The sequence below is a fragment of the Aptenodytes patagonicus genome, chromosome 8 (genome assembly GCF_965638725.1).
Source record: "Aptenodytes patagonicus chromosome 8, bAptPat1.pri.cur, whole genome shotgun sequence".
NCBI lineage: Eukaryota > Metazoa > Chordata > Aves > Sphenisciformes > Spheniscidae > Aptenodytes > Aptenodytes patagonicus.
Genome location: NC_134956.1, coordinates 833,584 through 844,555, shown reverse-complemented (window position 1 = coordinate 844,555; position 10,972 = coordinate 833,584). Strand labels below are relative to the sequence as shown.

The window sequence follows — 10,972 nt, the reverse complement described above, 5'->3', positions numbered from 1 at the left end:
ACGGCTGCCCTTTCAGTGATATAAATGTACTTGAACATGCAGATTCAAAATGAGACAGGCTGGTTTGTTGGTTTTGGGGGTTTTTTTAGTATAGCAACTTTTTCCTCTCATGTATAATATTGTAGGTCTCTATGATAATTACAGGTAAAAGAATGCACGGAAAGAATCTATCTTCTTACAAAGTTTTAAAAGACTGTATGCCAGCACATCACCATTTCTTTACCCTACAACTCCATTAGTATCACAATACCAAATGTGGAGCCGTGTAATGTAGGCACTGGGAAAAAAATACCAGCTAATGGTGAAAAGTGGAAAGAAATGTGCTGCGTCTCTGAGTTAGTCACATTTTACGTGATTCAGCATAAACTGTAAGTGAAACTAAATTAAAAGATTCTATTACGTTTGAGATCCACGCCTAGCAGGAAGAGGAATACCATACATATCATTTGATGCAGGAATTGCTGTGCCACTTCTCTAAAATGGTGGTATCAGCCTTTAAACTGATGCATGTAGTATTACCCGCTCCGAGGAGAAAATACAGGCCTTTCTCAAGAGTGGATACAACACTACACCGGTTAAGTAACTTAACAGAAACATGGGTTTATTTGCTGTTGCTGAAGATGTAGATTTAACTTCGGCATACAAGAAAACAGTCTAGGGGCTGCCTATTCTGCTCCCGGTGGAGGAGAAAGTAGGGAGCTCTTCTAAGTGTAAGTTGTTATTGTTCAGCTTCGTAATAATTTTCTTGTCTTGAGGGGCTTGATTTATGAGTATAGCGTTAAAAAAAATTCCTGCTCAGAAAGGCCAGCAGTGTGACATGACAGGGCACGAATCGTGCTGTATTAATTTCCAGTTACTACATTGGCTGCGTACAACTACATTACAAAAATGAGATGCAAATTAACACGATATAATTATCTCGTTTGAATGTCTCATGGTGATTTTACTCTCTGTGTTCCAGCCAGCGCACGCGCGGTTCGTACCAGCCACCCCAGGTCCGCTGACATTAGGAAGGTGGCCGCGGCTCCCTGCGGGAGCTCCCATGGGGCGTGCAGCTCTCCCGTCCCCATGGCTGGGCTGGATTTGCACCCAGGTTGGTAGACAAGCCTAAACTGCTTGTTTGAAAGTTGGGTTCAGGGAACTTTGATGCTTAGCATCAACAAATTATTTCTGTAGCAGACGAAATGAAGCAGACTAAATTATCCCAAGAGTTATTTATGAGCACCGAGAGTTAAAATTTCAGTCCATCTCAGATGATACAGCTTAAGAACATTAATAAGGTGCACCAAGTCTTTTTTGCACTCACAAATTTAAAAATAATTTCAGAAGAAGTTGGTTTGAGAGCAAAATATAACTTCCCTTTGCAAAATTCATATTTGAAAAGCTGTTAATTGGTTTATGACTTGCATTCTTCAGTATTTCTATCTGAAGAAAAAATCTGCGGATTTTTTTTTTTTAAATTGTTTTTCAAGATTTTCATATTTTCATAGAGTGGACCCCTTGTAAGGGACAAGGGAAGAGACACCCATCCATGTCCCAGTTACAATCACAGACATCATCATCCATGAATTTCATGACTTTTTCATTTCCATTTCTCCTACTTAACGTCATAAAGTGCCTGGGTGACAGTTGCAGCAACTGTTTACATTATCTAAAATACCAGCAAAGTATTTCCACTGCATAACAACAAGAGCCAAGGCCTGTATTTTATAAATGTCTTTAATGCAACCATTTAAGGCCAACTTAATCCAAAAGACTTGGATTTGACGTTTTCACTCTGGTGTAAGATGGCACTTGGTGTTCGAGTTGACTTTTACCTCCTTTTCAATATTGCAGAGTCATTCTAATATTTTTCTTTTTAAGACGACACGTGGTAAAGTACCCAAACCCCTCTGAACAGTGCAATCATTCTTTTAAACTTTTATCTGAAAAGATGGTATTTTACAGTCTGAGAAGGGCAGTTTCCTCCATCTAGACAATTGAGAAAGGGAGGCTTTCCACTGACTCCAGCAGGGTCGGGATCAGACTCCTCTGCTAGTGTTTTGATACAGTCTTATTTTTCGTTACGATGCAACAATAACCAGGAGAATCCCATAATTATTTCTGGGAATTAAGTAATTTTTAAATGGTGAAATTGTGCATCATTTCAGTCGTAATTTGGAACCCAACCACTTTATATGCCGTTGAAAGCCTCATCTCTCACAAGGGATGTTTTGTGCGACAGAAATTGTAATGAATTGGGATGAGACAAAAGCTCTGGCAAGGAGCAGATTCGAGTTGTGAAGTGGGTAAAATAATGTTCTCTTTAGGGTTGGAAAAGCTATCTTCTAGTTAGCGTGAAAATTACAGATGCATGTAAACTGCAAGCGTCTCAGTGAATGTGCATCCCTAAGCCTTAAATAACTTTCAATAAAATGTGCTATGTGAGTAATCTGGGTTCAGAAGTGGGATTGTTCTCAGGGAGAATGCTCAAAACCGGCTCTTTTGATGTTGTGTTCAGAGAAACAGACACCACGTGATACAAGTTCATATAGAACGAACGGAATTAGGACAAATGTTTGAAGACTTCTTGCAACACATTGCTCACAAATGATTTACGGCGAGAATTACTTGCAGAGTGATTACAGCACATTTTGGAAAAAAAAAAATCAAGAAAATAAATCTCCTCCTGGACAAATAATGAAAAGAAGAAGAGGAAAATTTCCTCTAACAAATATGAAACTGCAAATTATTCACAAAGCTCAGTTGGCAACAACCAATTTTTATGGTAGTAGGAGCTTGTGGAGTAGGAGGTAACTGTATGAAGAATGATTGATTCAGGATCTTATATTGCAATTCTGGAAGGGGTTCAACATCTAATTTAAAAGCCATTTTCTTCCTTTTACCCAGTAAAGAAAACAAAATGATAGTCAATGTCTGTGAGCTGTTTTGGGCAGATAGAATCTATTTTGCGTCCATGCAGGCCTGTGGTCACTGACAACGACTAGCTCATAAGAAAGAGCAGTTATTTATTAGGAAAGATCTCTCTTGCCAGAAAAAAACCCAAAACCTGCCTGAGGAAGGATATTGCCATCATAATCCTCTTTGCATCTTCCCATTAGAGAGTAGAGGATTTGCCCTTCCAGAGAGAGACACAGTCGGTCTGAAACTCGGTGTATCTTTTCAGCCCTTGAGTTGTGGAGTCTCATGTAAACTGCATCTCTACCAGCCCATCTTTCAGTCCACAGTAATAAAATGAACGGTGATTTCCTTTCCTTCTGGAAGAATACAAAGCAGACTTGAGGCATCTCTCTCCTAAGACCACCTTTTGTCTCTTCTTCCTCACTCCCTGGGAGGAAGCCAGCCACCTTCTGGGCAAGAGGCTCCAGGATGCCGCACCAGGATGCTGGCAGAGTTATCGTCTGCTCAGGGTAGAGGGTGACTATAGCGTGTTCTGTTTATGCCTGTGGCGTGGTGGATGTGAGTTCAGCATTCAGATCTCCTTAACTCTTTACACGTGTATTCTTCATTCAATATTTAATTCCTAATTTAATTCCTGAGCAGGCACGTGCTCTCTCTCAAAGGCATAGCAGATGCGAGGGAGTCCACTTGATCCCTACTGCTTTGCTTCACAAAAAACTTAAAATGCTAATGCTGTAAATAAGCATTACAGCACAACCTTTGGGTGAATGATATCCAACATTACTCCAGATTTTAGTCATAGTGAAAGATTTTACAAGCTACTTTGAGCTAATGGAAGAATAGTTTTCATTTAAAACAGTGATGTGTTCATTCCCATAAATGCTGATTGCCATAATTCTATTGTATGTTCTTGGCTCAGTTACACTGAATCAAGTTAGCTTGTTATGACTTAACACTAACCATTGACTATAAATTAATTTTACTATTTCTGTGTTTTTAGAGAGAAAGCTACCGGGACTGATACATTTCCATGTCCACTGAAGGGAACAATGAAGAAAAGGTGTGTTTCTGCAAGAATGTTCTAGGCAACCTTTTCAACAAAGGAAGGACATGCTGCAGAAGATGATGTCCAGGAGCTCTCTCATCAGCCCATTAAGGTACAGGGTGAGGATATCTGCGTCCAGTTGAGCTGTACTGAAGCCACCTTTAATTCCTGTCCTTTATACCTTTCCTCCCATGCTAGAAATTCACGTTAGAGTCAAGACTGCTTGAAATATCTTTGGACGGTAATGCCAGTCCACCGCGGGTGAACGTTCAAGCCCACCGTTCTGTGCTTTAGGAGCCCTTTCTGTATCACCCGCCTGCGCCTGGGACAGGAGCTTGGAGCACACAGTAGCTCATCGCCTGCAAAGTACTTGTCAGAGGACAGCTACTATGTTGGTGGACCAACGTCAACAATTTCACTACAAAAGAGCTTTAATTCCGACTATAATCTGAATATAGACCGATTTCTCAGCCTGCTTCAGCCTACTAACTGCAGATACATATGCAGGTTGTTTGATCCAGGTAAAAAAAGCCCACCACTGCCCTTTGCCTCGACCCTCCCTATATGCAATTGTGGAAAGCTTGCCTAGAAAGGGTAACAAAATGTTCAGCTGCTGCAGGCCCCCCCAAGCCTACCAGCTTCTTTGCTTTTGTTTAATTTGCTATGTGTGATTAACTCCACTGCGTTTCTGCCTGGCAGAATCTACGACTAAAAATATCCTGTGAGTATATGTAGTATGCTGCAACACTGGTGGAAAGTAAATAAGACCATAGTCTTCATAATCACTGTTTCTCCAAAGAACTACTGCTCCCAGCAGACAGGCTATTTTAGACTGTAAATGGAAATCAGAAAGCAAGATTTTCTTTCCCTGCTAGTTCTTCTCCAGGGAATTTTAGTGCTTTTCCCTGTGCACCTACTTTGGGTGTTGGCGGCAGCATATTGATAATACCGGTCTCTTGGAGGATTGATCACTGGAGCCTATTCTGAAATACACCAGTGAACCCAGGAAATAATTTCCAGTAGCACCAACATATTATTTGTCGATATAAAATTGAGTGCTAGATCAAAACCAAATCTGGATAGCCTGATTTACTTCATGATGCAGGTGACAGTTCGCTCAAAATTCAGGCTTGCAAAGTAAGTAAAGGTATTTCCGAGCTACCCGCACTTTCTGTTCTAATACTGGTAATACATTTGCATCTCTCAATTTTGCAGACTGCCTTTTACCGCCTATTTGATGATCTAAGTCCAGTCACAAATGTAGACACCCTTGATTTGTAGTCTTGTCGATACCAGTGATCTGGCCTTGCCTCCAGTTTATAGCACAGACACTATCGTCTAAATCATACGTATCATATGGATCTAATGCAAGATCTTTGCACGGTCTTTAAATCTGAGAAGTTCTAATTATCATTTTTAATACTTCATGTATTATGCATTTTTTTCTGGAAAAAGCTTTGCGTTATTAGGAATTCAGAAGATTAGGTTTTGCTACAGCAACATGCAAATCTGAGAACTTGAGAATAAATCATACTCTTTAGCATTAGGTGCACTTTTCTGATGCCCCAAATGGCACTGAGAAGGATTTTCTGTGCTAGGAAATACCCCAGTTATTTCGTGGCATGGGTACCGCTGTGATATTACACCTATATCCCCCCCATTTGATTGAATACTACTCACAAGCACCCTTTGACCTGCTGAGTAGCCGGTAATTTATTTTAGTCAATTGTAGTACTACTGAGAAGCGCTCTTTCTACCTATATAAATAAAAAACCTTTTAACCTTGGAAAAACATTAATCATGCTATTTTCTTCACCGAGGGAGAAGGAGTGGGCTTTTTTGGGAGCAAACTTATTGAGTGAAAGAATATCTCAGACAACAAGGGTCAGCTCTGGCACTGAGAGCAGACGGAGGATTTTCAGAGAATATGTGAAAAAAACAGATGGCTTTAAATAAATGAATAGAAAAACCGCTTTGTGTTGCACCCAGACATCACATGTGATAATCCAGACATCACAAATTGTTGTCGTAATCACGAACTGTCATTCCCATAGTCTTCCAAGTTTCCTTTGTCATTTACAGCATCCCTGTGCTTGACTTTAAGCAGCCTGATGCTGTTCACTGGTTGCTTGGTTTGACCTTAGAAATATCCTTAAAATTGCAAAAACATTTAGAAAGTTGGAAAACTGTTATCCAGGGAGAATTCTCGGAGCACAATGAAAGATGTGAAGTGACTGAACAACCCACCCTTCGATTTACTCTGTTTGAAAAGGTCCTGCCTCTCCTTGCACACGGCCAGCTGCAATTGCCCTTGCTGACGGTGCTTCCTCTGTGCTTTTTCGCGGCAGGCGCTCTTCCCTTTACGTGATTTATTCAGGCGTCTTCATCCTCATCCCTTTCTAGTCCTCTTTCTGAAACAGCACGAGACCCAGCTACTACCTATTGCCCACCGTCTTGCTCCGTTACCAACTCCAGACCTTCTCTTTTACCATTAACCTTAGTTACTTATCTGGACATGTTTTACCTCTGCCCTTCACTCCTTTAATCCCACAGTTTTCTATGTAATGTCCCTCATCCCGGGGCTCCTTTCTTCTTGAACCACTACAGCTACTCAGAGGAGCAACAGTGAGCAGATGATACAGCTCATACGAAACACAGCACACGCCATCACGTGGTTAGCTATCACCAGATCTACTGTTAATTTTGTAGCCTTTTCTCCAGAGACCCCTTTGTCTTTTCACGTACTGAGCAGCTGGAAGCAGGGAGTGTTTTCCTTCTCTTTGCTTGGCACCTCGCACCATAGAAGACATTGCGGTTTGTGGTCCCAGGGATGCTTAAGGCCCTGTACTTTCATTTTCCAAGTCCTTATCTCCTATGCTGCAGACTTACCGTCTTTGCCTTCCTTGTTCGTAGCCCTTCAGCTTCCAGTTCCTCGACTTCCCCCGTGCCGTTCCCCAGCAGGAACCTGGCCAGGATAGATGGGACTACTCCAGTGTTTGCTACTCGATCACTGTTGCTCGGCCACATCCCACAGTCCGGTTATCTTGCTGATGAGATACTAAGCAAACAGGCATACCCACTGGCGCGTCAAAGAGTGCTTTAACTTAATACTCGGAAGGTTAGTTACCCTGGAAATTTAACACACGCAATATGCACATAATGTACATAGGTGGGTTTTTTTCCCACATAAAAGGGGTCATTTAAGTCCTGAAAGGAAGAGCTGAAAGCCAAAGCACGTGACTCTGTAGGTCGATCAAATTGCTTCTAAAGTAACATGATCTTTTTTCTCCAACTCTGAAAAATCCATCAGAGGAAAGAGGAGGAGTGGGGAGTAACATCCCCGCTCTTGTTAAGTCTGTTATAATTCCTACTGAAATAAACGGATAGTAAAAGAGAGAGTCACAAAAGAAAACAGGAAAGAATCCCTTTGCTAGAAAAAATCAACAGTTTAATTTGATCCAAGAGGCTTATTCTTACTGGTGAAAATTATATGAGAAAAAGAAAAAGCAGAATTTGAGAAAAACAGATCTATGGGAAGCTACCAAATTCAAGAATGAGGAGTTTCATTTTCATATAAACGCCAAATATAAAAGAGCATCTCTGGTGGTAAAGCAAAATCAACAGGTTGGGGCTTTGCAAAAATCAGGCAGTGGCCTTTTGTGGCACCTGTTAGGGTCAATACTACAAGAATAAAAGATACAATATTTCATAAAGGGATTTCCAAGAGGCTTTTAAGTGGAAGTGGTGCAGTTTTTTTACAGATTCACAGAACACATTTGCCTTCAAGTTTACTGTATTCTCGGCCAATATAAAAACACTCTTAATTAGAGATGTTTTTCCCACACTAAGCAGACAATGATTTGCAATGGGAAGAGGAAATTAAATAGCTTGATAGATTGCCATTCCTTCCTCTATCTGGTCAGTAAATTTAAATTTTACTTACATTATATAGGTGTGAGCAAAGAATTCATATTCCATGAAATAAAGGTATACCTTACATGAAACTGAAGCTCAGCTGAGTACATCTTAAAGGAGCATGACTTCTAGGAGAACACAGGCTCAGCAAACCTTAAGAACTGACACATCAGGTTGAGCACTCTAAAATTGCGTCATCCAAACCCCGCTAATTGCTTGGGAACAGTTAGGCTGATGTTCAGTACTTCCGTCGCATGTTCTTGTGGTGCTCCTGGCTGCAACGTGATTACAAGCACGTGAGCTTTGAGGACCACACAACTATTGGCCAGCAGCATCCTGATGTACAATAAAGTCTGCTGTTCCAATAACCACTGAAACTTCTCAAAATTATGCCTAAGGAGAGGCAGTTGCATGCCCATACCTGTATTTACAGCATTCTTCAGGTGTTTTATTTCGTTGAAGATCCTATGGGCTGCTAAGGAAAATGCGTATCAGAATACGTATCGGAAAAACATCTTTTCTCAGAATAGAAATCAAGATCAGTAGGCAGAAAAACCTCAGTACTTAAATAGGGCTCAAATACGAATGACAAGTGTGGGCTAATCCATCTGTCAGTCTTCTACTATAGTTGTTCTGGTTGAACAAGGAATACTATATTTTTTCTTATTATGCTTACTACATATTGTCCCCTAAAAGAGGGTCCCATTGTGCCAGGCACTGTGCAGGCACAAAGGAATAGGTAATCCTTGTCCTGAACATCTTCAGCTCTAAATAACGTATCTTCATCTCCTGCTTTCTCAGCCTTCAACTAGAGGTTATTTTTCACCACTAACCTATGAGGTAGTAAAAGGGCTCTGAAGAAAACTGTATCTTTGGTTTAAATAATTAGCTACATTGACTTGGATATTCTGAGAGTCCCCACTAATCTCAGCCTTCCCAGCAGTTTGTAAAATAAAATAAAATTTTATATATATATATTAGTCTAACTCAGCGTCAGTTTGATGACCGAGCTCCTCTGCCACATTCACCACTCACCACTTGGGACCAGACCTGCTGCTGCTTTGTCCTGGTAGGTTTGCGCTCAAGGCAACGACAAGATAACAGTTTATTTCAGCTGAGAATTTGATGCCAAGCTATTTTGGGACTGAGTGAAACTTGTCCTCCATAATTACTTTATAATCAGTGAAGGGCGCTTTCTAGGGCGGCTTGGTGTAATACAAAATCATGCTTTAAATATTCTGGGCTTATACTGTGTAACAGCAAGAAAGGACGATGACCTGGAGAGTGCAGGATGTTGACTTGAGAGTCCACAGAAATACGATGGCTGTGATATAATGGACAGAAATAGTTTAACCAGGCCTGGAGCTGCTAGCAGGGGACCAAGGAAATCAATAAAGCAAATGGGAGAGCTGGACAGTTTATGATGTCTCAGCTCCTCTATAATGCCACATAGACTTTTATTTATTAGGAAAATAAATGTACTTTAATGACTGAAATATCAACCTGTGATTATGTCTTCTATGTTGCAGAAAGAAGGTGAATATATTATTTATTGGGGTGTTCTAGGTATTTTCCATTTGTCCACACACCATGTCCAGTGTGTTTAATCAGAAATACAGGGTGCAGCCCCTTGACAGATGTGAAGCTACGCGTGCCAAGGCAGCGAGCGGGACAGCAGACCGCACGCCCGCGGTGCCTCCTAGCACTGGGGCACGTATCCCAGCACCTTCCTCACCCACAGTTTAGAACAATCACGATTTTACACACCTGTTTTCCACCGAAAGACTACTGAGCACTGGACGGCCTGTCGTGAGATGACCTGTACAGAGCGTGGGGCAGTGCTGCGCGTTTGGGTAATACAAGAACCCAGGGCTGGAAGGGAGACCGGGGTTACACAGCTGAGGCCCCAACATCTGCATCCCACTGGGCAATTAGGTGCCTTGGGCAAAATGGTTCGAAGGATATCTGCTTACGTGCCACAGGCACAACAGCGCTGTGGCTCAAAGACCAAGCTCATGCCTGTGACATGCACCAAGAAGAGAGTTAGAAGAAGTCATCGATAGCATCGGTTCCTGATGCTTGTTTGCATCCTGATGCAAATTTGTTTAGTGAAAATTGCTGGTGGTCTTTGGGGAGTGAGTGATGTCCCCTACTGCGCAGGCGGACGAGGATACCAGCTCTCGGTAGTCTCTGCTGCCTTGACCGAGGGAAGAGTTTCCATCAAAGCTGAACTTGTGAGTAATCTGTGAGAACACCAGCCAGGACCACCAGCCGGACCCCCGTGATTTTAACGCTACTTAGCAAACCTCACTTACATCCTCCTTCTGGCTGTGACTAATCTTCAGTGGTTGAGAGGATGGGAAAAAAATAACAACCTAAACCCGCACAAGTTAGATGGTATACCAACAGGAATTTTTTCTTATCCCCACAAATAACCAGCAGAAACCCTAGGACTCATACACTATAAATCTAGTGTGTGTCGGGGAAAAACAGCAATCCCTTCTCTTTTCAAATACAGCAGCACACCAAATCTCTGAGGACTCACAACAAAAAGCCATTTTCTGTCTTCAGGAGTTTCTACTTAGTTGCACAATCCTTCCACGAGCTTCTCAGACCACCTCTGCAATCACAGGGCGCTCCAGAATTTTGCTCTTCACGTTACTGTTAACTGTCTTCTAATTTCCAGTCTGCATTTATTCATGACTAATTTGTACCCATTTGATCCCAGGCTAACATTAACCTTTAACTCATGCAGTTCTTCCTGCTTGATATTTACCCCTAAGGGTATTTATAAATAGTTGTCTTCTGTCATGTTTAGTTTGGTGGGGCTAAAAACGATAAACAGATGCTTATCAGTCATGGAAGTCCTTCCTGCACAAGAATGAATGTGTCCCTTCATCTGGTAGATCAGCCCAAAATAGGTCCTCAGTTTGCAAAAATGCAGTGGTCTCAGTTACGTGTAAAAGTTGCTTATTTTTTGTTTGTAGTTATCAGGTATTAGGGTGCAAGTCCCAGTCATTTACTGAATCAAGGTAACACTCTCTACTGCACTTTCTGGTTACGGTCTTGCTCTGCCGTGCTGCTCTCGTTCCCGACGGCTCTGCTGGCAAT

At 41.6% G+C, this 10,972-nt stretch overlaps 1 long non-coding RNA gene across 1 annotated transcript; it reads left to right on the top strand.

Annotated features, from left to right (window-relative positions):
* The first annotated feature begins 971 nt into the window (after positions 1-971).
* LOC143163965 (uncharacterized) lies at positions 972-5,999 on the top strand. Its single transcript, XR_012996000.1, has 3 exons — positions 972-1,093; positions 3,902-4,058; positions 4,145-5,999. It is a non-coding gene; the product is annotated as an uncharacterized LOC143163965 (long non-coding RNA).
* Positions 6,000-10,972: the final 4,973 nt, after the last annotated feature.